General features: G+C 38.2%; 17 non-coding genes across 17 annotated transcripts; all 17 read right to left on the bottom strand.

The window, feature by feature from the left end:
* Positions 1 to 1466: 1466 nt before the first annotated feature.
* On the bottom strand, positions 1467 to 1539 carry TRNAF-GAA (transfer RNA phenylalanine (anticodon GAA)). The gene has a single exon. It is a non-coding gene; the product is annotated as a tRNA-Phe (tRNA).
* Positions 1540 to 5539: 4000 nt separating this feature from the next.
* Positions 5540 to 5612, bottom strand: TRNAF-GAA (transfer RNA phenylalanine (anticodon GAA)). Its single transcript has one exon. It is a non-coding gene; the product is annotated as a tRNA-Phe (tRNA).
* A 510-nt stretch (positions 5613 to 6122) lies between these two features.
* Positions 6123 to 6195, bottom strand: TRNAF-GAA (transfer RNA phenylalanine (anticodon GAA)). Its single transcript has one exon. It is a non-coding gene; the product is annotated as a tRNA-Phe (tRNA).
* Positions 6196 to 6703: 508 nt separating this feature from the next.
* Positions 6704 to 6776, bottom strand: TRNAY-GUA (transfer RNA tyrosine (anticodon GUA)). The gene has a single exon. It is a non-coding gene; the product is annotated as a tRNA-Tyr (tRNA).
* Positions 6777 to 7285: 509 nt separating this feature from the next.
* On the bottom strand, positions 7286 to 7358 carry TRNAF-GAA (transfer RNA phenylalanine (anticodon GAA)). The gene has a single exon. It is a non-coding gene; the product is annotated as a tRNA-Phe (tRNA).
* Positions 7359 to 9034: 1676 nt separating this feature from the next.
* On the bottom strand, positions 9035 to 9107 carry TRNAF-GAA (transfer RNA phenylalanine (anticodon GAA)). Its single transcript has one exon. It is a non-coding gene; the product is annotated as a tRNA-Phe (tRNA).
* Positions 9108 to 9617: 510 nt separating this feature from the next.
* On the bottom strand, positions 9618 to 9690 carry TRNAF-GAA (transfer RNA phenylalanine (anticodon GAA)). The gene has a single exon. It is a non-coding gene; the product is annotated as a tRNA-Phe (tRNA).
* Positions 9691 to 10197: 507 nt separating this feature from the next.
* On the bottom strand, positions 10198 to 10270 carry TRNAF-GAA (transfer RNA phenylalanine (anticodon GAA)). Its single transcript has one exon. It is a non-coding gene; the product is annotated as a tRNA-Phe (tRNA).
* A 4001-nt stretch (positions 10271 to 14271) lies between these two features.
* TRNAF-GAA (transfer RNA phenylalanine (anticodon GAA)) lies at positions 14272 to 14344 on the bottom strand. Its single transcript has one exon. It is a non-coding gene; the product is annotated as a tRNA-Phe (tRNA).
* Positions 14345 to 17181: 2837 nt separating this feature from the next.
* On the bottom strand, positions 17182 to 17254 carry TRNAF-GAA (transfer RNA phenylalanine (anticodon GAA)). The gene has a single exon. It is a non-coding gene; the product is annotated as a tRNA-Phe (tRNA).
* A 1093-nt stretch (positions 17255 to 18347) lies between these two features.
* TRNAF-GAA (transfer RNA phenylalanine (anticodon GAA)) lies at positions 18348 to 18420 on the bottom strand. Its single transcript has one exon. It is a non-coding gene; the product is annotated as a tRNA-Phe (tRNA).
* A 510-nt stretch (positions 18421 to 18930) lies between these two features.
* Positions 18931 to 19003, bottom strand: TRNAF-GAA (transfer RNA phenylalanine (anticodon GAA)). Its single transcript has one exon. It is a non-coding gene; the product is annotated as a tRNA-Phe (tRNA).
* A 2835-nt stretch (positions 19004 to 21838) lies between these two features.
* Positions 21839 to 21911, bottom strand: TRNAY-GUA (transfer RNA tyrosine (anticodon GUA)). The gene has a single exon. It is a non-coding gene; the product is annotated as a tRNA-Tyr (tRNA).
* Positions 21912 to 22420: 509 nt separating this feature from the next.
* Positions 22421 to 22493, bottom strand: TRNAF-GAA (transfer RNA phenylalanine (anticodon GAA)). The gene has a single exon. It is a non-coding gene; the product is annotated as a tRNA-Phe (tRNA).
* A 1093-nt stretch (positions 22494 to 23586) lies between these two features.
* Positions 23587 to 23659, bottom strand: TRNAF-GAA (transfer RNA phenylalanine (anticodon GAA)). Its single transcript has one exon. It is a non-coding gene; the product is annotated as a tRNA-Phe (tRNA).
* Positions 23660 to 24169: 510 nt separating this feature from the next.
* TRNAF-GAA (transfer RNA phenylalanine (anticodon GAA)) lies at positions 24170 to 24242 on the bottom strand. Its single transcript has one exon. It is a non-coding gene; the product is annotated as a tRNA-Phe (tRNA).
* Positions 24243 to 25912: 1670 nt separating this feature from the next.
* On the bottom strand, positions 25913 to 25985 carry TRNAF-GAA (transfer RNA phenylalanine (anticodon GAA)). Its single transcript has one exon. It is a non-coding gene; the product is annotated as a tRNA-Phe (tRNA).
* Positions 25986 to 26178: the final 193 nt, after the last annotated feature.

Raw genomic sequence — 26178 nt, forward strand, 5'->3', positions numbered from 1 at the left:
AGATATATTTGGCATGAGTAGTCAAGCAATGTCATCTGACTACTGACATCTGTGTTCAAGGGGAAGTGGAAGGTAATGCAGACAAGAGTTTACTTTACAAAAAAGCATGAAATGGGAAATATTCATTGTCAAACCTGAAGTTAAGAGAGGTGGAAGCAAGTTTAGAAGGAGGACATAAAGCAAAGTCTATGTTAAATTGATTGTGTTGTAGATCAGTTGGAAAAAATTTGATGAATAGAGAAAAAGTACTACAGCTGATTCTAAGACCTATTTTGTTAGAAGCAAGGAACCTCTCAACTGTGCCGAAACCCAGGATTGAACCAGGGACCTTTAGATCTTCAGTCTAACGCTCTCCCAACTGAGCTATTTCGGCATTCTGATAGCTGGGGTCTTCATACTTTAATTTGAACCATTTAACAAAATAGATGCAGGACCTGGATTTTTAACCTCATATGGTAGAAATATGTTTTATGGAGTCCTGTATCATTCCCCAGTTAACTGGTGCAATGGGTAAATAGCATTTTTGGGATCCAGGTTAGGTAGTTGTTTTTTTAACTCTGAATGGACTAGCACTATATTACCTAGATATATTTGGCATGAGTAGGTAAGCAATGTCATCTGACTACTGACATCTGTGTTCAAGGGGAAGTGGAATGTGATGCAGACAAGAGTTTACTTTACAAAAAAGGACGAAGTGGGAAACATTCATTGTCAAACCTGAAGGCAAGATAGGTGGAAGAAAGTTTAAAAGGAGGACAGAAAGCAAAGTCTATGTTGAATTGATTGTGTTGTAGATCAGTTGGAAAAAATTTGATGAATAGAGAAAAAGTACTACAGCTGATTCCAAGACCTATTTTGTTAGAAGCAAGGAACCTCTCAACTGTGCTGAAACCCGGGATGGAACCAGGGACCTTTAGATCTTCAGTCTAACACTCTCCCAACTGAGCTATTGCAGCCTGCTTATAGATGTGGTCTTCATACTTTAATTTAAACCATTTAACAAAATAGATGCAGGACCTGTATTTTTAACCTCATATGGTAGAGATATGTTTTAAGGAGACCTGTATCATTCCACAATTAACTGGTACAATGGGTAAATAGCATTTTTTGGATCCAGGTTAGGTAGTTGTTTTTTTAACTCTGAATGGACTAGCACTATATAATCCAGATATATTTGGCATGAGTAGGTAAGCAATGTCATCTGACTACTGACATCTGTGTTCAAGGGGAAGTGGAAGGTAATGCAGACAAGAGTTTACTTTACAAAAAAGCATGAAATGGGAAATATTCATTGTCAAACCTGAAGGTAAGAGAGGTGGAAGCAAGTTTAGAAGGAGGACATAAAGCAAAGTCTATGTTAAATTGATTGTGTTGTAGATCAGTTGGAAAAAATTTGATGAATAGAGAAAAAGTACTACAGCTGATTCCAAGACCTATTTTGTTTGAAGCAAGGAACGTCTCAACTGTGCCGAAACCCGGGATTGAACCAGGGACCTTTAGATCTTCAGTCTAACGCTCTCCCAACTGAGCTATTTCGGCCTTCTGATAGCTGGGGTCTTCATACTTTAATTTGAACCATTTAACAAAATAGATGCAGGACCTGGATTTTTAACCTCATATGGTAGAGATATGTTTTAAGGAGTCCTGTATCATTCCCCAGTTAACTGGTGCAATGGGTAAATAGCATTTTTGGGATCCAGGTTAGGTAGTTGTTTTTTTAACTCTGAATGGGCTAGCACTATATTACCCAGATATATTTGGCATGAGTAGGTAAGCAATGTCATCTGACTACTGACATCTGTGTTCAAGGGGAAGTGGAATGTGATGCAGACAAGAGTTTACTTTACAAAAAAGGACGAAATGGAAAACATTCATAGTCAAACCGGAAGGCAAGATAGGTGGAAGAAAGTTTAAAAGGAGGACAGGAAGCAAAGTCTATGTTGAATTGATCATTTTGTAGATCAGTTGATAAAAATGTTAATAGAGAAAAAGTACTACAGCTGATTCCAAGACCTATTTTGTTAGAAGCAAGGAACCTCTCAACTGTGCCGAAACCCAGGATTGAACCAGGGACCTTTAGATCTTCAGTCTAACGCTCTCCCAACTGAGCTATTTCGGCCTTCTGATAGCTGGGGTCTTCATACTTTAATTTGAACCATTTAACAAAATAGATGCAGGACCTGGATTTTTAACCTCATATGGTAGAGATATGTTTTAAGGAGACCTGTATCATTCCGCAATTAACTGGTGCAATGGGTAAATAGCATTTTTTGGATCCAGGTTAGGTAGTTGTTTTTTTAACTCTGAATGGACTAGCACTATATTACCCAGATATATTTGGCATGAGTAGGTAAGCAATGTCATCTGACTACTGACATCTGTGTTCAAGGGGAAGTGGAAGGTAATGCAGACAAGAGTTTACTTTACAAAAAAGCATGAAATGGGAAATATTCATTGTCAAACCTGAAGGTAAGAGAGGTGGAAGCAAGTTTAGAAGGAGGACATAAGCAACGTCTATGTTAAATTGATTGTGTTGTAGATCAGTTGGAAAAAATTTGATGAATAGAGAAAAAGAACTACAGCTGATCCCAAGACCTATTTTGTTAGAAGCAAGGAACCTCTCAACTGTGCCAAAACCCAGGATTGAACCAGGGACCTTTAGATCTTCAGTCTAACGCTCGGCCAACTGAGCTATTTCGGCCTTCTGATAGCTGGGGTCTTCATACTTTAATTTGAACCATTTAACAAAATAGAATCAGGACCTGGATTTTTAACCTCATATGGTAGAGATATGTTTTAAGGAGTCCTGTATCATTCCCCAGTTAACTGGTGCAATGGGTAAATAGCATTTTTGGGATCCAGGTTAGGTAGTTGTTTTTTTAACTCTGAATGGACTAGCACTATATTACCCAGATATATTTGGCATGAGTAGGTAAGCAATGTCATCTGACTACTGACATCTGTGTTCAAGGGGAAGTGGAATGTGATGCAGACAAGAGTTTACTTTACAAAAAAGGACAAAATGGAAAACATTCATAGTCAAACCTGAAGGCAAGATAGGTGGAAGAAAGTTTAAAAGGAGGACAGAAAGCAAAGTCTATGTTGAATTGATCATTTTGTAGATCAGTTGATAAAAATGTTGATAGAGAAAAGAGTACTACAGCTGATTCCAAGACCTATTTTGTTAGAAGCAAGGAACCTCTCAACTGTGCCGAAACCCGGGATTGAACCACGGACCTTTAGATCTTCAGTCTAACGCTCTCCCAGCTTAGCTATTTTGGCCTGCTTATAGCTGTGGTCTTCATACTTTAATTTAAACCATTTAACAAAATAGATGCAGGACCTGGATTTTTAACCTCATATGGTGAGATATGTTTTAAGGAGTCCTGTATCATTCCGCAATTAACTGGTGCAATGGGTAAATAGCATTTTTGGGATCCAGGTTAGGTAGTTGTTTTTTTAACTCTGAATGGACTAGCACTATATTACCCAGATATATTTGGCATGAGTAGGTAAGCAATGTCATCTGACTACTGACATCTGTATTCAAGGGGAGGTGGAAGGTAATGCAGACAAGAGTTTACTTTACAAAAAAGCATGAAATGGGAAACATTCATTGTCAAACCTGAAGGCAAGATAGGTGGAAGAAAGTTTAAAAGGAGGACAGAAAGCAAAGTCTATGTTAAATTGATTGTGTTGTAGATCAGTTGGAAAAAATGTGATGAATAGAGAAAAAGTACTACAGCTGATTCCAAGACCTATTTTGTTAGAAGCAAGGAACCTCTCAACTGTGCCGAAACCCGGGATTGAATCAGGGACCTTTAGATCTTCAGTCTAACGCTCTCCCAACTGAGCTATTTCGGCCTGCTTATAGCTGTGGTCTTCATACTTTAATTTAAACCATTTAACAAAATAGATGCAGGGCCTGGATTTTTAACCTCATATGGTAGAGATATGTTTTAAGGAGTCCTGTATCATTCCCCAGTTAACTGGTGCAATGGGTAAATAGCATTTTTGGGATCCAGGTTAGGTAGTTGTTTTTTTAACTCTGAATGGACTAGCACTATATTACCTAGATATATTTGGCATGAGTAGGTAAGCAATGTCATCTGACTACTGACATCTGTGTTCAAGGGGAAGTGGAATGTGATGCAGACAAGAGTTTACTTTACAAAAAAGCATGAAATGGGAAATATTCATTGTCAAACCTGAAGGTAAGAGAGGTGGAAGCAAGTTTAGAAGGAGGACATAAAGCAAAGTCTATGTTAAATTGATTGTGTTGTAGATCAGTTGGAAAAAATTTGATGAATAGAGAAAAAGTACTACAGCTGATTCCAAGACCTGCTTTGTTAGAAGCAAGGAACCTCTCAACTGTGCCGAAACCCGGGATTGAACCAGGGACCTTTAGATCTTCAGTCTAACGCTCTCCCAACTGAGCTATTTGGGCCTGCTTATAGCTGTGGTCTTCATACTTTAATTTAAACCATTTAACAAAATAGATGCAGGACCTGGATTTTTAACCTCATATGGTAGAGATATGTTTTAAGGAGTCCTGTATCATTCCCCAGTTAACTGGTGCAATGGGTAAATAGCATTTTTGGGATCCAGGTTAGGTAGTTGTTTTTTTAACTCTGAATGGACTAGCACTATATTACCTAGATATATTTGGCATGAGTAGGTAAGCAATGTCATCTGACTACTGACATCTGTGTTCAAGGGGAAGTGGAATGTGATGCAGACAAGAGTTTACTTTACAAAAAAGGACGAAATGGGAAACATTCATTGTCAAACCTGAAGGCAAGATAGGTCGAAGAAAGTTTAAAAGGAGGACAGAAAGCAAAGTCTATGTTGAATTGATCATTTTGTAGATCAGTTGATAAAAATGTTGATAGAGAAAAAAGTACTACAGCTGATTCCAAGACCTATTTTGTTAGAAGCAAGGAACCTCTCAACTGTGCCGAAACCCGGGATGGAACCAGGGACCTTTAGATCTAGAGTCTAACGCTGTCCCAACTGAGCTATAGCGGCCGGCTTATAGCTGTGGTCTTCATACTCTAATTTAAACCATTTAACAAAATAGATGCAGGACCTGGATTTTTAACCTCATATGGTAGAGATATGTTTTAAGGAGTCCTGTATCATTCCGCAATTAACTGGTGCAATGGGCAAATTGCAGTTTTGGGATCCAGGTTAGGTAGTTGTTTTTTTTAACTCTGAATGGACTAGCACTATATTACCCAGATATATTTGGCATGAGTAGGTAAGCAATGTCATCTGACTACTGACATCTGTATTCAAGGGGAGGTGGAAGGTAATGCAGACAAGAGTTTACTTTACAAAAAAGCATGAAATGGGAAATATTCATTGTCAAACCTGAAGGTAAGAGAGGTGGAAGCAAGTTTAGAAGGAGGACATAAAGCAAAGTCTATGTTAAATTGATTGTGTTGTAGATCAGTTGGAAAAAATTTGATGAATAGAGAAAAAGTACTACAGCTGATTCCAAGACCTATTTTTTTAGAAGCAAGGAACCTCTCAACTGTGCCGAAACCCGGGATTGAACCAGGGACCTTTAGATCTTCAGTCTAACGCTCTCCCAACTGAGCTATTTCGGCCTGCTTATAGCTGTGGTCTTCATACTTTAATTTAAACCATTTAACAAAATAGATGCAGGACCTGGATTTTTAACCTCATATGGTAGAGATATGTTTTAAGGAGTCCTGTATCATTCCGCAATTAACTAGTACAATGGGTAAATAGCATTTTTTGGATCCAGGTTAGGTAGTTGTTTTTTTAACTCTGAATGGACTAGCACTATATTACCCAGATATATTTGGCATGAGTAGGTAAGCAATGTCATCTGACTACTGACATCTGTGTTCAAGGGGAAGTGGAAGGTAATGCAGACAAGAGTTTACTTTACAAAAAAGCATGAAATGGGAAATATTCATTGTCAAACCTGAAGGTAAGAGAGGTGGAAGCAAGTTTAGAAGGAGGACATGAAGCAAAGTCTATGTTAAATTGATTGTGTTGTAGATCAGTTGGAAAAAAATTGATGAATAGAGAAAAAGTACTAAAGCTGATTCCAAGACCTATTTTGTTAGAAGCAAGGAACCTCTCAACTGTGCCGAAACCCGGGATTGAACCAGGGACCTTTAGATCTTCAGTCTAACGCTCTCCCAACTGAGCTATTTCGGCCGTCTGATAGCTGGGGTCTTCATACTTTAATTTGAACCATTTAACAAAATAGATGCAGGACCTGGATTTTTAACCTCATATGGTAGAGATATGTTTTAAGGAGTCCTGTATCATTCCCCAGTTAACTGGTGCAATGGGTAAATAGCATTTTTGGGATCCAGGTTAGGTAGTTGTTTTTTTAACTCTGAATGGACTAGCACTATATTACCTAGATATATTTGGCATGAGTAGTTAAGCAATGTCATCTGACTACTGACATCTGTGTTCAAGGGGAAGTGGAATGTGATGCAGACAAGAGTTTACTTTACAAAAAAGTACGAAATGGGAAACATTCATTGTGAAACCTGAAGGCAAGATAGGTGGAAGAAAGTTTAAAAGGAGGACAGAAAGCAAAGTCCATGTTGAATTGATCATTTTGTAGATCAGTTGATAAAAATGTTGATAGAGAAAAAAGTACTACAGCTGATTCCAAGACCTATTTTGTTAGAAGCAAGGAACCTCTCAACTGTGCCGAAACCCGGGATTGAACCAGGGACCTTTAGATCTACAGTCTAACGCTCTCCCAACTGAGCTATTGCGGCCTGCATATAGCTGTGGTCTTCATACTTTAATTTAAATCATTTAACAAAATAGATGCAGGACCTGGATTTTTAACCTCATATGGTAGAGATATGTTTTAAGGAGTCCTGTATCATTCCGCAATTAACTGGTGCAATGGGCAAATAGCATTTTTGGGATCCAGGTTAGGTAGTTGTTTTTTTAACTCTGAATGGACTAGCACTATATTACCCAGATATATTTGGCATGAGTAGGTAAGCAATGTCATCTGACTACTGACATCTGTGTTCAAGGGGAAGTGGAAGGTAATGCAGACAAGAGTTTACTTTACAAAAAAGCAGGAAATAGGAAATATTCATTGTCAAACCTGAAGGTAAGAGAGGTGGAAGCAAGTTTAGAAGGAGGACATAAAGCAAAGTCTATGTTAAATTGATTGTGTTGTAGATCAGTTGCAAAAATTTAATGAATAGAGAAAAAGTACTACAGCTGATTCCAAGACATATTTTGTTAGAAGCAAGGAACCTCTCAACTGTGCCGAAACCTGGGATTGAACCAGGGACCTTTAGATCTTCAGTCTAACGCTCTCCCAACTGAGCTATTTCGGCCTGCTTACAGCTGTGGTCTTCATACCTTAATTTAAACCATTTAACAAAATAGATGCAGGACCTGGATTTTTAACCTCATATGGTAGAGATATGTTTTAAGGAGTCTTGTATCATTCCGCAATTAACTGGTGCAATGGGTAAATAGCATTTTTTGGATCCAGGTTAGGTAGTTGTTTTTTTAACTCTGAATGGACTAGCACTATATTACCCAGATATATTTGGCATGAGTAGTCAAGCAATGTCATCTGACTACTGACATCTGTGTTCAAGGGGAAGTGGAAGGTAATGCAGACATGAGTTTACTTTACAAAAAAGCATGAAATGGGAAATATTCATTGTCAAACCTGAAGTTAAGAGAGGTGGAAGCAAGTTTAGAAGGAGGACATAAAGCAAAGTCTATGTTAAATTGATTGTGTTGTAGATCAGTTGGAAAAAATTTGATGAATAGAGAAAAAGTACTACAGCTGATTCCAAGACCTATTTTGTTAGAAGCAAGGAACCTCTCAACTGTGCCGAAACCCAGGATTGAACCAGGGACCTTTAGATCTTCAGTCTAACGCTCTCCCAACTGAGCTATTTCGGCATTCTGATAGCTGGGGTCTTCATACTTTAATTTGAACCATTTAACAAAATAGATGCAGGACCTGGATTTTTAACCTCATATGGTAGAAATATGTTTTATGGAGTCCTGTATCATTCCCCAGTTAACTGGTGCAATGGGTAAATAGCATTTTTGGGATCCAGGTTAGGTAGTTGTTTTTTTAACTCTGAATGGACTAGCACTATATTACCTAGATATATTTGGCATGAGTAGGTAAGCAATGTCATCTGACTACTGACATCTGTGTTCAAGGGGAAGTGGAATGTGATGCAGACAAGAGTTTACTTTACAAAAAAGGACGAAGTGGGAAACATTCATTGTCAAACCTGAAGGCAAGATAGGTGGAAGAAAGTTTAAAAGGAGGACAGAAAGCAAAGTCTATGTTGAATTGATTGTGTTGTAGATCAGTTGGAAAAAATTTGATGAATAGAGAAAAAGTACTACAGCTGATTCCAAGACCTATTTTGTTAGAAGCAAGGAACCTCTCAACTGTGCTGAAACCCGGGATGGAACCAGGGACCTTTAGATCTTCAGTCTAACACTCTCCCAACTGAGCTATTGCAGCCTGCTTATAGATGTGGTCTTCATACTTTAATTTAAACCATTTAACAAAATAGATGCAGGACCTGGATTTTTAACCTCATATGGTAGAGATATGTTTTAAGGAGTCCTGTATCATTCCGCAATTAACTGGTGCAATGGGCAAATAGCAGTTTTGGGATCCAGGTTAGGTAGTTGTTTTTTTAACTCTGAATGGACTAGCACTATATTACCCAGATATATTTGGCATGAGTAGGTAAGCAATGTCATCTGACTACTGACATCTGTATTCAAGGGGAGGTGGAAGGTAATGCAGACAAGAGTTTACTTTACAAAAAAGCATGAAATGGGAAATTTTCATTGTCAAACCTGAAGGTAAGAGAGGCGGAAGCAAGTTTAGAAGGAGGACATAAAGCAAAGTCTATGTTAAATTGATTGTGTTGTAGATCAGTTGGAAAAAATTTGATGAATAGAGAAAAAGTACTACAGCTGATTCCAAGACCTATTTTGTTAGAAGCAAGGAACCTCTCAACTGTGCCGAAACCCGGGATTGAACCAGGGACCTTTAGATCTTCAGTCTAACGCTCTCCCAACTGAGCTATTTCGGCCTGCTTATAGCTGTGGTCTTCATACTTTAATTTAAACCATTTAACAAAATAGATGCAGGACCTGTATTTTTAACCTCATATGGTAGAGATATGTTTTAAGGAGACCTGTATCATTCCACAATTAACTGGTACAATGGGTAAATAGCATTTTTTGGATCCAGGTTAGGTAGTTGTTTTTTTAACTCTGAATGGACTAGCACTATATAATCCAGATATATTTGGCATGAGTAGGTAAGCAATGTCATCTGACTACTGACATCTGTGTTCAAGGGGAAGTGGAAGGTAATGCAGACAAGAGTTTACTTTACAAAAAAGCATGAAATGGGAAATATTCATTGTCAAACCTGAAGGTAAGAGAGGTGGAAGCAAGTTTAGAAGGAGGACATAAAGCAAAGTCTATGTTAAATTGATTGTGTTGTAGATCAGTTGGAAAAAATTTGATGAATAGAGAAAAAGTACTACAGCTGATTCCAAGACCTATTTTGTTTGAAGCAAGGAACGTCTCAACTGTGCCGAAACCCGGGATTGAACCAGGGACCTTTAGATCTTCAGTCTAACGCTCTCCCAACTGAGCTATTTCGGCCTTCTGATAGCTGGGGTCTTCATACTTTAATTTGAACCATTTAACAAAATAGATGCAGGACCTGGATTTTTAACCTCATATGGTAGAGATATGTTTTAAGGAGTCCTGTATCATTCCCCAGTTAACTGGTGCAATGGGTAAATAGCATTTTTGGGATCCAGGTTAGGTAGTTGTTTTTTTAACTCTGAATGGACTAGCACTATATTACCCAGATATATTTGGCATGAGTAGGTAAGCAATGTCATCTGACTACTGACATCTGTGTTCAAGGGGAAGTGGAATGTGATGCAGACAAGAGTTTACTTTACAAAAAAGGACGAAATGGAAAACATTCATAGTCAAACCGGAAGGCAAGATAGGTGGAAGAAAGTTTAAAAGGAGGACAGGAAGCAAAGTCTATGTTGAATTGATCATTTTGTAGATCAGTTGATAAAAATGTTAATAGAGAAAAAGTACTACAGCTGATTCCAAGACCTATTTTGTTAGAAGCAAGGAACCTCTCAACTGTGCCGAAACCCGGGATTGAACCAGGGACCTTTAGATCTTCAGTCTAACGCTCTCCCAACTGAGCTATTTCGGCCTTCTGATAGCTGGGGTCTTCATACTTTAATTTGAACCATTTAACAAAATAGATGCAGGACCTGGATTTTTAACCTCATATGGTAGAGATATGTTTTAAGGAGACCTGTATCATTCCGCAATTAACTGGTGCAATGGGTAAATAGCATTTTTTGGATCCAGGTTAGGTAGTTGTTTTTTTAACTCTGAATGGACTAGCACTATATTACCCAGATATATTTGGCATGAGTAGGTAAGCAATGTCATCTGACTACTGACATCTGTGTTCAAGGGGAAGTGGAAGGTAATGCAGACAAGAGTTTACTTTACAAAAAAGCATGAAATGGGAAATATTCATTGTCAAACCTGAAGGTAAGAGAGGTGGAAGCAAGTTTAGAAGGAGGACATAAGCAAAGTCTATGTTAAATTGATTGTGTTGTAGATCAGTTGGAAAAAATTTGATGAATAGAGAAAAAGAACTACAGCTGATCCCAAGACATATTTTGTTAGAAGCAAGGAACCTCTCAACTGTGCCAAAACCCAGGATTGAACCAGGGACCTTTAGATCTTCAGTCTAACGCTCGGCCAACTGAGCTATTTCGGCCTTCTGATAGCTGGGGTCTTCATACTTTAATTTGAACCATTTAACAAAATAGAATCAGGACCTGGATTTTTAACCTCATATGGTAGAGATATGTTTTAAGGAGTCCTGTATCATTCCCCAGTTAACTGGTGCAATGGGTAAATAGCATTTTTGGGATCCAGGTTAGGTAGTTGTTTTTTTTAACTCTGAATGGACTAGCACTATATTACCCAGATATATTTGGCATGAGTAGGTAAGCAATGTCATCTGACTACTGACATCTGTGTTCAAGGGGAAGTGGAATGTGATGCAGACAAGAGTTTACTTTACAAAAAAGGACAAAATGGAAAACATTCATAGTCAAACCTGAAGGCAAGATAGGTGGAAGAAAGTTTAAAAGGAGGACAGAAAGCAAAGTCTATGTTGAATTGATCATTTTGTAGATCAGTTGATAAAAATGTTGATAGAGAAAAGAGTACTACAGCTGATTCCAAGACCTATTTTGTTAGAAGCAAGGAACCTCTCAACTGTGCCGAAACCCGGGATTGAACCACGGACCTTTAGATCTTCAGTCTAACGCTCTCCCAGCTTAGCTATTTTGGCCTGCTTATAGCTGTGGTCTTCATACTTTAATTTAAACCATTTAACAAAATAGATGCAGGACCTGGATTTTTAACCTCATATGGTGAGATATGTTTTAAGGAGTCCTGTATCATTCCGCAATTAACTGGTGCAATGGGTAAATAGCATTTTTGGGATCCAGGTTAGGTAGTTGTTTTTTTAACTCTGAATGGACTAGCACTATATTACCCAGATATATTTGGCATGAGTAGGTAAGCAATGTCATCTGACTACTGACATCTGTATTCAAGGGGAGGTGGAAGGTAATGCAGACAAGAGTTTACTTTACAAAAAAGCATGAAATGGGAAACATTCATTGTCAAACCTGAAGGCAAGATAGGTGGAAGAAAGTTTAAAAGGAGGACAGAAAGCAAAGTCTATGTTAAATTGATTGTGTTGTAGATCAGTTGGAAAAAATGTGATGAATAGAGAAAAAGTACTACAGCTGATTCCAAGACCTATTTTGTTAGAAGCAAGGAACCTCTCAACTGTGCCGAAACCCGGGATTGAATCAGGGACCTTTAGATCTTCAGTCTAACGCTCTCCCAACTGAGCTATTTCGGCCTGCTTATAGCTGTGGTCTTCATACTTTAATTTAAACCATTTAACAAAATAGATGCAGGGCCTGGATTTTTAACCTCATATGGTAGAGATATGTTTTAAGGAGTCCTGTATCATTCCCCAGTTAACTGGAGCAATGGGTAAATAGCATTTTTGGGATCCAGGTTAGGTAGTTGTTTTTTTAACTCGAAATGGACTAGCACTATATTACCTAGATATATTTGGCATGAGTAGGTAAGCAATGTCATCTGACTACTGACATCTGTGTTCAAGGGGAAGTGGAATGTGATGCAGACAAGAGTTTACTTTACAAAAAAGGACGAAATGGGAAACATTCATTGTCAAACCTGAAGGCAAGATAGGTGGAAGAAAGTTTAAAAGGAGGACAGAAAGCAAAGTCTATGTTGAATTGATCATTTTGTAGATCAGTTGATAAAAATGTTGATAGAGAAAAAAGTACTACAGCTGATTCCAAGACCTATTTTGTTAGAAGCAAGGAACCTCTCAACTGTGCCGAAACCCGGGATTGAACCAGGGACCTTTAGATCTTCAGTCTAACGCTCTCCCAACTGAGCTATTGCGGCCTGCTTATAGCTGTGGTCTTCATACTTTAATTTAAACCATTTAACAAAATAGATGCAGGACCTGGATTTTTAACCTCATATGGTAGAGATATGTTTTAAGGAGTCCTGTATCATTCCACAATTAACTGGTGCAATGGGCAAATAGCAGTTTTGGGATCCAGGTTAGGTAGTTGTTTTTTTAACTCTGAATGGACTAGCACTATATTACCCAGATATATTTGGCATGAGTAGGTAAGCAATGTCATCTGACTACTGACATCTGTATTCAAGGGGAGGTGGAAGGTAATGCAGACAGGAGTTTACTTTACAAAAAAGCATGAAATGGGAAATATTCATTGTCAAACCTGAAGGTAAGAGAGGTGCAAGCAAGTTTAGAAGGAGGACATAAAGCAAAGTCTATGTTAAATTGATTGTGTTGTAGATCAGTTGGAAAAAATTTGATGAATAGAGAAAAAGTACTACAGCTGATTCCAAGACCTATTTTGTTAGAAGCAAGGAACCTCTCAACTGTGCCGAAACCCGGGATTGAACCAGGGACCTTTAGATCTTCAGTCTAACTCTCTCCCAACTGAGATATTTCGGCCTGCTTATAGCTGGGGTCTTCATACTTTAATTTAAATCATTTAACAAAATAGATGCAGGACCTGGATTTTTACCCTCATATGGTAGAGATATGTTTTAAGGAGTCCTGTATCATTCCCCAGTTAACTGGTGCAATGGGTAAATAGCATTTTTGGGATCCAGGTTAGGTAGTTGTTTTTTTAACTCTGAATGGACTAGCACTATATTACCTAGATATATTTGGCATGAGTAGGTAAGCAATGTCATCTGACTACTGACATCTGTGTTCAAGGGGAAGTGGAATGTGATGCAGACAAGAGTTTACTTTACAAAAAAGGACGAAATGGGAAACATTCATTGTCAAACCTGAAGGCAAGATAGGTGGAAGAAAGTTTAAAAGGAGGACAGAAAGCAAAGTCTATGTTGAATTGATCATTTTGTAGATCAGTTGATAAAAATGTTGATAGAGAGAAAAGTACTACAGCTGATTCCAAGACCTATTTTGTTAGAAGCAAGGAACCTCTCAACTGTGCCGAAACCCGGGATGGAACCAGGGACCTTTAGATCTTCAGTCTAACGCTCTCCCAACTGAGCTATTGCGGCCTGCTTATAGCTGTGGTCTACATACTTTAATTTAAACTATTTAACAAAATAGAGGCAGGACCTGGATTTTTAACCTCATATGGTAGAGATATGTTTTAAGGAGTCCTGTATCATTCCGCAATTAACTGGTGCAATGGGCAAATAGCAGTTTTGGGATCCAGGTTAGGTAGTTGTTTTTTTAACTCTGAATGGACTAGCACTATATTACCCAGATATATTTGGCATGAGTAGGTAAGCAATGTCATCTGACTACTGACATCTGTGTTCAAGGGGAAGTGGAAGGTAATGCAGACAAGAGTTTACTTTACAAAAAAGCATGAAATGGGAAATATTCATTGTCAAACCTGAAGGTAAGAGAGGTGGAAGCAAGTTTAGAAGGAGTACATAAAGCAAAGTCTATGTTAAATTGATTGTGTTGTAGATCAGTTGGAAAAAATTTGATGAATAGAGAAAAAGTACTACAGCTGATTCCAAGACCTATTTTGTTAGAAGCAAGGAACCTCTCAACTGTGCCGAAACCCGGGATTGAACCAGGGACCTTTAGATCTTCAGTCTAACGCTCTCCCAACTGAGCTATTTCGGCCTTCTGATAGCTGGGGTCTTCATACTTTAATTTGAACCATTTAACAAAATAGATGCAGGACCTGGATTTTTAACCTCATATGGTAGAGATATGTTTTAAGGAGTCCTGTATCATTCCCCAGTTAACTGGTGCAATGGGTAAATAGCATTTTTGGGATCCAGGTTAGGTAGTTGTTTTTTTTAACTCTGAATGGACTAGCACTATATTACCCAGATATATTTGGCATGAGTAGGTAAGCAATGTCATCTGACTACTGACATCTGTGTTCAAGGGGAAGTGGAATGTGATGCAGACAAGAGTTTACTTTACAAAAAAGGACGAAATGGAAAACATTCATAGTCAAACCTGAAGGCAAGATAGGTGGAAGAAAGTTTAAAAGGAGGACAGAAAGCAAAGTCTATGTTGAATTGATCATTTTGTAGATCAGTTGATAAAAATGTTAATAGAGAAAAAGTTCTACAGCTGATTCCAAGACCTATTTTGTTAGAAGCAAGGAACCTCTCAACTGTGCCGAAACCCGGGATTGAACCAGGGATCTTTAGATCTTCAGTCTAACGCTCTCCAAACTGAGCTATTTCGGCCTTCTCATAGCTGTGGTCTTCATACTTTAATTTGAACCATTTAACAAAATAGATGCAGGACCTGGATTTTTAACCTCATATGGTAGAGATATGTTTTAAGGAGTCCTGTACCATTCCCCAGTTAACTGGTGCAATGGGTAAATAGTATTTTTGGGATCCAGGTTAGGTAGTTGTTTTTTTAACTCTGAATGGACTAGCACTATATTACCTAGATATATTTGGCATGAGTAGGTAAGCAATGTCATCTGACTACTGACATCTGTGTTCAAGGGGAAGTGGAATGTGATGCAGACAAGAGTTTACTTTACAAAAAAGGACGAAATGGGAAACATTCATTGTCAAACCTGAAGGCAAGATAGGTGGAAGAAAGTTTAAAAAGAGGACAGAAAGCAAAGTCTATGTTGAATTGATCATTTTGTAGATCAGTTGATAAAAATGTTGATAGAGAAAAAAGTACTACAGCTTATTCCAAGACCTATTTCGTTAGAAGCAAGGAACCTCTCAACTGTGCCAAAACCCGGGATTGAACCAGGGACCTTTAGATCTTCAGTCTAATGCTCTCCCAACTGAGCTATTGCGGCCTGCTTATAGCTGTGGTCTTCATACTTTAATTTAAAACATTTAACAAAATAGATGCAGGACCTGGATTTTTAACCTCATATGGTAGAGATATGTTTTAAGGAGTCCTGTATCATTCCGCAATTAACTGGTGCAATGGGCAAATAGCAGTTTTGGGATCCAGGTTAGGTAGTTGTTTTTTTAACTCTGAATGGACTAGCACTATATTACCCAGATATATTTGGCATGAGTAGGTAAGCAATGTCATCTGACTACTGACATCTGTATTCAAGGGGAGGTGGAAGGTAATGCAGACAAGAGTTTACTTTACAAAAAAGCATGAAATGGGAAATATTCATTGTCAAACCTGAAGGTAAGAGAGGTGGAAGCAAGTTTAGAAGGAGGACATAAAGCAAAGTCTATGTTAAATTGATTGTGTTGTAGATCAGTTGGAAAAAATTTGATGAATAGAGAAAAAGTACTACAGCTGATTCCAAGACCTACTTTGTTAGAAGCAAGGAACCTCTCAACTGTGCCCAAAACCCGGGATTGAACCAGGGACCTTTAGATCTTCAGTCTAACGCTCTCCCAGCTGAGCAATTTTGGCCTGCTTATAGCTGTGGTCTTCATACTTTAATTTAAACCATTTAACAAAATAGATGCAGGACCTGGATTTTTAACCTCATATGGTAGAGATATGTTTTAAGGAGTCCTGTATCATTCCCCAGTTAACTGGTGCAATGGGTAAATAGCATTTTTGGGATCCAGGTTAGGTAGTTGTTTTTTTAACTCTGAATGGACTAGCACTATATTACCTAGATATATTTGGCATGAGTAGGTAAGCAATGTCATCTGACTACTGACATCTGTGTTCAAGGGGAAGTGGAATGTGATGCAGACAAGAGTTTACTTTACAAAAAAGGACGAAATGGGAAACATTCATTGTCAAACCTGAAGGCAAGATAGGTCGAAGAAAGTTTAAAAGGAGGACAGAAAGCAAAGTCTATGTTAAATTGATCATTTTGTACATCAGTTGATAAAAATGTTGATAGAGAAAAAAGTACTACAGCTGATTCCAAGACCTATTTTGTTAGAAGCAAGGAACCTCTCAACTGTGCCGAAACCCGGGATGGAACCAGGGACCTTTAGATCTAGAGTCTAACGCTGTCCCAACTGAGCTATAGCAGCCTGCGTATAGCTGTGGTCTTCATACTCTAATTTAAACCATTTAACAAAATAGATGCAGGACCTGGATTTTTAACCTCATATGGTAGAGATATGTTTTAAGGAGTCCTGTATCATTCCGCAATTAACTGGTGCAATGGGCAAATAGCATTTTTGGGATCCAGGTTAGGTAGTTGTTTTTTTAACTCTGAATGGGCTAGCACTATATTACCCAGATATATTTGGCATGAGTAGGTAAGCAATGTCATCTGACTACTGACATCTGTGTTCAAGGGGAAGTGGAAGGTAATGCAGACAAGAGTTTACTTTACAAAAAAGCATGAAATGGGAAATATTCATTGTCAAACCTGAAGGTAAGAGAGGTGGAAGCAAGTTTAGAAGGAGGACATAAAGCAAAGTCTATGTTAAATTGATTGTGTTGTAGATCAGTTGCAAAAAATTTGATGAATAGAGAAAAAATACTACAGCTGATTCCAAGACAGATTTTGTTAGAGGCAAGGAACCTCTCAACTGTGCCGAAACCTGGGATTGAACCAGGGACCTTTAGATCTTCAGTCTAACGCTCTCCCAACTGAGCTATTTCGGCCTGCTTACAGCTGTGGTCTTCATACTTTAATTTAAACCATTTAACAAAATAGATGCAGGACCTGGATTTTTGACCTCATATGGTAGAGATATGTTTTAAGGAGTCTTGTATCATTCCGCAATTAACTGGTGCAATGGGTAAATAGCATTTTTTGGATCCAGGTTAGGTAGTTGTTTTTTTAACTCTGAATGGACTAGCACTATATTACCCAGATATATTTGGCATGAGTAGTCAAGCAATGTCATCTGACTACTGACATCTGTGTTCAAGGGGAAGTGGAAGGTAATGCAGACAAGAGTTTACTTTACAAAAAAGCATGAAATGGGAAATATTCATTGTCAAACCTGAAGTTAAGAGAGGTGGAAGCAAGTTTAGAAGGAGGACATGAAGCAAAGTCTATGTTAAATTGATTGTGTTGTAGATCAGTTGGAAACAATTTGATGAATAGAGAAAAAGTACTACAGCTGATAACAAGACCTATTTTGTTAGAAGCAAGGAACCTCTCAACTGTGCCGAAACCCGGGATTGAACCAGGGACCTTTAGATCTTCAGTCTAACGCTCTCCCAACTGAGCTATTTCAGCATTCTGATAGCTGTGGTCTTCATACTTTAATTTGAACCATTTAACAAAATAGATGCAGGACCTGGATTTTTAACCTCATATGGTAGAGATATGTTTTAAGGAGTCCTGTATCATTCCGCAATTAACTGGTGCAATGGGCAAATAGCAGTTTTGGGATCCAGGTTAGGTAGTTGTTTTTTTAACTCTGAATGGACTAGCACTATATTACCCAGATATATTTGGCATGAGTAGGTAAGCAATGTCATCTGACTACTGACATCTGTATTCAAGGGGAGGTGGAAGGTAATGCAGACAAGAGTTTACTTTACAAAAAAGCATGAAATGGGAAATATTCATTGTCAAACCTGAAGGTAAGAGAGGTGGAAGCAAGTTTAGAAGGAGGACATAAAGCAAAGTCTATGTTAAATTGATAGTGTTGTAGATCAGTTGGAAAAAATTTGATGAATAGAGAAAAAGTACTACAGCTGATTCCAAGACCTACTTTGTTAGAAGCAAGGAACCTCTCAACTGTGCCGAAACCCGGGATTGAACCAGGGACCTTTAGATCTTCAGTCTAACGCTCTCCCAACTGAGCTATTTCGGCCTGCTTATAGCTGTGGTCTTCATACTTTAATTTAAACCATTTAACAAAATAGATGCAGGACCTGTATTTTTAACCTCATATGGTAGAGATATGTTTTAAGGAGACCTGTATCATTCCACAATTAACTGGTACAATGGGTAAATAGCATTTTTTGGATCCAGGTTAGGTAGTTGTTTTTTTAACTCTGAATGGACTAGCACTATATTATCCAGATATATTTGGCATGAGTAGGTAAGCAATGTCATCTGACTACTGACATCTGTGTTCAAGGGGAAGTGGAAGGTAATGCAGACAAGAGTTTACTTTACAAAAAAGCATGAAATGGGAAATATTCATTGTCAAACCTGAAGGTAAGAGAGGTGGAAGCAAGTTTAGAAGGAGGACATAAAGCAAAGTCTATGTTAAATTGATTGTGTTGTAGATCAGTTGGAAAAAATTTGATGAATAGAGAAAAAGTACTACAGCTGATTCCAAGACCTATTTTGTTAGAAGCAACGAACGTCTCAACTGTGCCGAAACCCGGGATTGAACCAGGGACCTTTAGATCTTCAGTCTAACGCTCTCCCAACTGAGCTATTTCGGCCTTCTGATAGCTGGGGTCTTCATACTTTAATTTGAACCATTTAACAAAATAGATGCAGGACCTGGATTTTTAACCTCATATGGTAGAGATATGTTTTAAGGAGTCCTGTATCATTCCCCAGTTAACTGGTGCAATGGGTAAATAGCATTTTTGGGATCCAGGTTAGGTAGTTGTTTTTTTAACTCTGAATGGACTAGCACTATATTACCCAGATATATTTGGCATGAGTAGGTAAGCAATGGCATCTGACTACTGACATCTGTGTTCAAGGGGAAGTGGAATGTGATGCAGACAAGAGTTTACTTTACAAAAAAGGACGAAATGGAAAACATTCATAGTCAAACCGGAAGGCAAGATAGGTGGAAGAAAGTTTAAAAGGAGGACAGAAAGCAAAGTCTATGTTGAATTGATCATTTTGTAGATCAGTTGATAAAAATGTTAATAGAGAAAAAGTACTACAGCTTATTCCAAGACCTATTTTGTTAGAAGCAAGGAACCTCTCAACTGTGCCGAAACCCGGGATTGAACCAGGGACCTTTAGATCTTCAGTCTAACGCTCTCCCAACTGAGCTATTGCGGCCTGCTTATAGCTGTGGTCTTCATACTTTAATTTAAAACATTTAACAAAATAGATGCAGGACCTGGATTTTTAACCTCATATGGTAGAGATATGTTTTAAGGAGTCCTGTATCATTCCGCAATTAATGGTGCAATGGGCAAATAGCAGTTTTGGGATCCAGGTTAGGTAGTTATTTTTTTTAACTCTGAATGGACTAGCACTATATTACCCAGATATATTTGGCATGAGTAGGTAAGCAATGTCATCTGACTACTGACATCTGTATTCAAGGGGAGGTGGAAGGTAATGCAGACAAGAGTTTACTTTACAAAAAAGCATGAAATGGGAAATATTCATTGTCAAACCTGAAGGTAAGAGAGGTGGAAGCAAGTTTAGAAGGAGGACATAAAGCAAAGTCTATGTTAAATTGATTGTGTTGTAGATCAGTTGGAAAAAATTTGATGAATAGAGAAAAAGTACTACAGCTGATTCCAAGACCTGCTTTGTTAGAAGCAAGGAACCTCTCAACTGTGCCGAAACCCGGGATTGAACCAGGGACCTTTAGATCTTCAGTCTAACGCTCTCCCAACTGAGCTATTTGGGCCTGCTTATAGCTGTGGTCTTCATACTTTAATTTAAACCATTTAACAAAATAGATGCAGGACCTGGATTTTTAACCTCATATGGTAGAGATATGTTTTAAGGAGTCCTGTATCATTCCCCAGTTAACTAGTGCAATGGGTAAATAGCATTTTTGGGATCCAGGTTAGGTAGTTGTTTTTTTAACTCTGAATGGACTAGCACTATATTACCTAGATATATTTGGCATGAGTAGGTAAGCAATGTCATCTGACTACTGACATCTGTGTTCAAGGGGAAGTGGAATGTGATGCAGACAAGAGTTTACTTTACAAAAAAGGACGAAATGGGAAACATTCATTGTCAAACCTGAAGGCAAGATAGGTCGAAGAAAGTTTAAAAGGAGGACAGAAAGCAAAGTCTATGTTGAATTGATCATTTTGTAGATCAGTTGATAAAAATGTTGATAGAGAAAAAAGTACTACAGCTGATTCCAAGACCTATTTTGTTAGAAGCAAGGAACCTCTCAACTGTGCCGAAACCCGGGATGGAACCAGGGACCTTTAGATCTAGAGTCTAACGCTGTCCCAACTGAGCTATAGCGGCCAGCTTATAGCTGTGGTCTTCATACTCTAATTTAAACCATTTAACAAAATAGATGCAGGACCTGGATTTTTAACCTCATATGGTAGAGATATGTTTTAAGGAGTCCTGTATCATTCCGCAATTAACTGGTGCAATGGGCAAATTGCAGTTTTGGGATCCAGGTTAGGTAGTTGTTTTTTTAACTCTGAATGGACTAGCACTATATTACCCAGATATATTTGGCATGAGTAGGTAAGCAATGTCATCTGACTACTGACATCTGTATTCAAGGGGAGGTGGAAGGTAATGCAGACAAGAGTTTACTTTACAAAAAAGCATGAAATGGGAAATATTCATTGTCAAACCTGAAGGTAAGAGAGGTGGAAGCAAGTTTAGAAGGAGGACATAAAGCAAAGTCTATGTTAAATTGATTGTGTTGTAGATCAGTTGGAAAAAATTTGATGAATAGAGAAAAAGTACTACAGCTGATTCCAAGACCTATTTTTTTAGAAGCAAGGAACCTCTCAACTGTGCCGAAACCCGGGATTGAACCAGGGACCTTTAGATCTTCAGTCTAACGCTCTCCCAAATGAGCTATTTCGGCCTGCTTATAGCTGTGGTCTTCATACTTTAATTTAAACCATTTAACAAAATAGATGCAGGACCTGGATTTTTAACCTCATATGGTAGAGATATGTTTTAAGGAGTCCTGTATCATTCCCCAGTTAACTGGTGCAATGGGTAAATAGCATTTTTGGGATCCAGGTTAGGTAGTTGTTTTTTTAACTCTGAATGGACTAGCACTATATTACCTAGATATATTTGGCATGAGTAGTTAAGCAATGTCATCTGACTACTGACATCTGTGTTCAAGGGGAAGTGGAATGTGATGCAGACAAGAGTTTACTTTACAAAAAAGTACGAAATGGGAAACATTCATTGTGAAACCTGAAGGCAAGATAGGTGGAAGAAAGTTTAAAAGGAGGACAGAAAGCAAAGTCCATGTTGAATTGATCATTTTGTAGATCAGTTGATAAAAATGTTGATAGAGAAAAAAGTACTACAGCTGATTCCAAGACCTATTTTGTTAGAAGCAAGGAACCTCTCAACTGTGCCGAAACCCGGGATTGAACCAGGGACCTTTAGATCTACAGTCTAACGCTCTCCCAACTGAGCTATTGCGGCCTGCATATAGCTGTGGTCTTCATACTTTAATTTAAATCATTTAACAAAATAGATGCAGGACCTGGATTTTTAACCTCATATGGTAGAGATATGTTTTAAGGAGTCCTGTATCATTCCGCAATTAACTGGTGCAATGGGCAAATAGCATTTTTGGGATCCAGGTTAGGTAGTTGTTTTTTTAACTCTGAATGGACTAGCACTATATTACCCAGATATATTTGGCATGAGTAGGTAAGCAATGTCATCTGACTACTGACATCTGTGTTCAAGGGGAAGTGGAAGGTAATGCAGACAAGAGTTTACTTTACAAAAAAGCATGAAATGGGAAATATTCATTGTCAAACCTGAAGGTAAGAGAGGTGGAAGCAAGTTTAGAAGGAGGACATAAAGCAAAGTCTATGTTAAATTGATTGTGTTGTAGATCAGTTGCAAAAATTTAATGAATAGAGAAAAAGTACTACAGCTGATTCCAAGACATATTTTGTTAGAAGCAAGGAACCTCTCAACTGTGCCGAAACCTGGGATTGAACCAGGGACCTTTAGATCTTCAGTCTAACGCTCTCCCAACTGAGCTATTTCGGCCTGCTTACAGCTGTGGTCTTCATACCTTAATTTAAACCATTTAACAAAATAGATGCAGGACCTGGATTTTTAACCTCATATGGTAGAGATATGTTTTAAGGAGTCTTGTATCATTCCGCAATTAACTGGTGCAATGGGTAAATAGCATTTTTTGGATCCAGGTTAGGTAGTTGTTTTTTTAACTCTGAATGGACTAGCACTATATTACCCAGATATATTTGGCATGAGTAGTCAAGCAATGTCATCTGACTACTGACATCTGTGTTCAAGGGGAAGTGGAAGGTAATGCAGACAAGAGTTTACTTTACAAAAAAGCATGAAATGGGAAATATTCATTGTCAAACCTGAAGTTAAGAGAGGTGGAAGCAAGTTTAGAAGGAGGACATAAAGCAAAGTCTATGTTGAATTGATTGTGTTGTAGATCAGTTGGAAAAAATTTGATGAATAGAGAAAAAGTACTACAGCTGATTCCAAGACCTATTTTGTTAGAAGCAAGGAACCTCTCAACTGTGCTGAAACCCGGGATGGAACCAGGGACCTTTAGATCTTCAGTCTAACACTCTCCCAACTGAGCTATTGCAGCCTGCTTATAGATGTGGTCTTCATACTTTAATTTAAACCATTTAACAAAATAGATGCAGGACCTGGATTTTTAACCTCATATGGTAGAGATATGTTTTAAGGAGTCCTGTATCATTCCGCAATTAACTGGTGCAATGGGCAAATAGCAGTTTTGGGATCCAGGTTAGGTAGTTGTTTTTTTAACTCTGAATGGACTAGCACTATATTACCCAGATATATTTGGCATGAGTAGGTAAGCAATGTCATCTGACTACTGACATCTGTATTCAAGGGGAGGTGGAAGGTAATGCAGACAAGAGTTTACTTTACAAAAAAGCATGAAATGGGAAATTTTCATTGTCAAACCTGAAGGTAAGAGAGGCGGAAGCAAGTTTAGAAGGAGGACATAAAGCAAAGTCTATGTTAAATTGATTGTGTTGTAGATCAGTTGGAAAAAATTTGATGAATAGAGAAAAAGTACTACAGCTGATTCCAAGACCTATTTTGTTAGAAGCAAGGAACCTCTCAACTGTGCCGAAACCCGGGATTGAACCAGGGACCTTTAGATCTTCAGTCTAACGCTCTCCCAACTGAGCTATTTCGGCCTGCTTATAGCTGTGGTCTTCATACTTTAATTTAAACCATTTAACAAAATAGATGCAGGACCTGTATTTTTAACCTCATATGGTAGAGATATGTTTTAAGGAGACCTGTATCATTCCACAATTAACTGGTACAATGGGTAAATAGCATTTTTTGGATCCAGGTTAGGTAGTTGTTTTTTTAACTCTGAATGGACTAGCACTATATAATCCAGATATATTTGGCATGAGTAGGTAAGCAATGTCATCTGACTACTGACATCTGTGTTCAAGGGGAAGTGGAAGGTAATGCAGACAAGAGTTTACTTTACAAAAAAGCATGAAATGGGAAATATTCATTGTCAAACCTGAAGGTAAGAGAGGTGGAAGCAAGTTTAGAAGGAGGACATAAAGCAAAGTCTATGTTAAATTGATTGTGTTGTAGATCAGTTGGAAAAAATTTGATGAATAGAGAAAAAGTACTACAGCTGATTCCAAGACCTATTTTGTTTGAAGCAAGGAACGTCTCAACTGTGCCGAAACCCGGGATTGAACCAGGGACCTTTAGATCTTCAGTCTAACGCTCTCCCAACTGAGCTATTTCGGCCTTCTGATAGCTGGGGTCTTCATACTTTAATTTGAACCATTTAACAAAATAGATGCAGGACCTGGATTTTTAACCTCATATGGTAGAGATATGTTTTAAGGAGTCCTGTATCATTCCCCAGTTAACTGGTGCAATGGGTAAATAGCATTTTTGGGATCCAGGTTAGGTAGTTGTTTTTTTAACTCTGAATGGACTAGCACTATATTACCCAGATATATTTGGCATGAGTAGGTAAGCAATGTCATCTGACTACTGACATCTGTGTTCAAGGGGAAGTGGAATGTGATGCAGACAAGAGTTTACTTTACAAAAAAGGACGAAATGGAAAACATTCATAGTCAAACCGGAAGGCAAGATAGGTGGAAGAAAGTTTAAAAGGAGGACAGGAAGCAAAGTCTATGTTGAATTGATCATTTTGTAGATCAGTTGATAAAAATGTTAATAGAGAAAAAGTACTACAGCTGATTCCAAGACCTATTTTGTTAGAAGCAAGGAACCTCTCAACTGTGCCGAAACCCAGGATTGAACCAGGGACCTTTAGATCTTCAGTCTAACGCTCTCCCAACTGAGCTATTTCGGCCTTCTGATAGCTGGGGTCTTCATACTTTAATTTGAACCATTTAACAAAATAGATGCAGGACCTGGATTTTTAACCTCATATGGTAGAGATATGTTTTAAGGAGTCCTGTATCATTCCCCAGTTAACTGGTGCAATGGGTAAATAGCATTTTTGGGATCCAGGTTAGGTAGTTGTTTTTTTAACTCTGAATGGACTAGCACTATATTACCCAGATATATTTGGCATGAGTAGGTAAGCAATGTCATCTGACTACTGACATCTGTGTTCAAGGGGAAGTGGAATGTGATGCAGACAAGAGTTTACTTTACAAAAAAGGACGAAATGGAAAACATTCATAGTCAAACCTGAAGGCAAGATAGGTGGAAGAAAGTTTAAAAGGAGGACAGAAAGCAAAGTCTATGTTGAATTGATCATTTTGTAGATCAGTTGATAAAAATGTTGATAGAGAAAAAAGTACTACAGCTGATTCCAAGACCTAATTTGTTAGAAGCAAGGAACCTCTCAACTGTGCCGAAACCCGGGATTGAACCAGGGACCTTTAGATCTTCAGTCTATCGCTCTCCCAACTGAGCTATTTCGGCCTGCTTATAGCTGTGGTCTTCATACTTTAATTTAAACCATTTAACAAAAGAGATGCAGGACCTGGATTTTTAACCTCATATGGTGAGATATGTTTTAAGGAGTCCTGTATCATTCCGCAATTAACTGGTGCAATGGGTAAATAGCATTTTTGGGATCCAGGTTAGGTAGTTGTTTTTTTAACTCTGAATGGACTAGCACTATATTACCCAGATATATTTGGCATGAGTAGGTAAGCAATGTCATCTGACTACTGACATCTGTGTTCAAGGGGAAGTGGAAGGTAATGCAGACAAGAGTTTACTTTACAAAAAAGCATGAAATGGGAAATATTCATTGTCAAACCTGAAGGTAAGAGAGGTGGAAGCAAGTTTAGAAGGAGGATATAAAGCAAAGTCTATGTTAAATTGATTGTGTTGTAGATCAGTTGGAAAAAATTTGATGAATAGAGAAAAAGTACTACAGCTGATTCCAAGACCTATTTTGTTAGAAGCAAGGAACCTCTCAACTGTGCCGAAACCCGGGATTGAACCAGGGACCTTTAGATCTTCAGTCTAACGCTCTCCCAACTGAGCTATTTCGGCCTTCTGATAGCTGTCGTCTTCATACTTTAATTTGAACTATTTAACAAAATAGATGCAGGACCTGGATTTTTAACCTCATATGGTAGAGATATGTTTTAAGGAGTCCTGTATCATTCCCCAGTTAACTGGTGCAATGGGTAAATAGCATTTTTGGGATCCAGGTTAGGTAGTTGTTTTTTTAACTCTGAATGGA

The sequence above is a fragment of the Lissotriton vulgaris genome, chromosome 8 (genome assembly GCF_964263255.1).
Source record: "Lissotriton vulgaris chromosome 8, aLisVul1.2, whole genome shotgun sequence".
In the NCBI taxonomy this organism is placed as follows: domain Eukaryota; kingdom Metazoa; phylum Chordata; class Amphibia; order Caudata; family Salamandridae; genus Lissotriton; species Lissotriton vulgaris.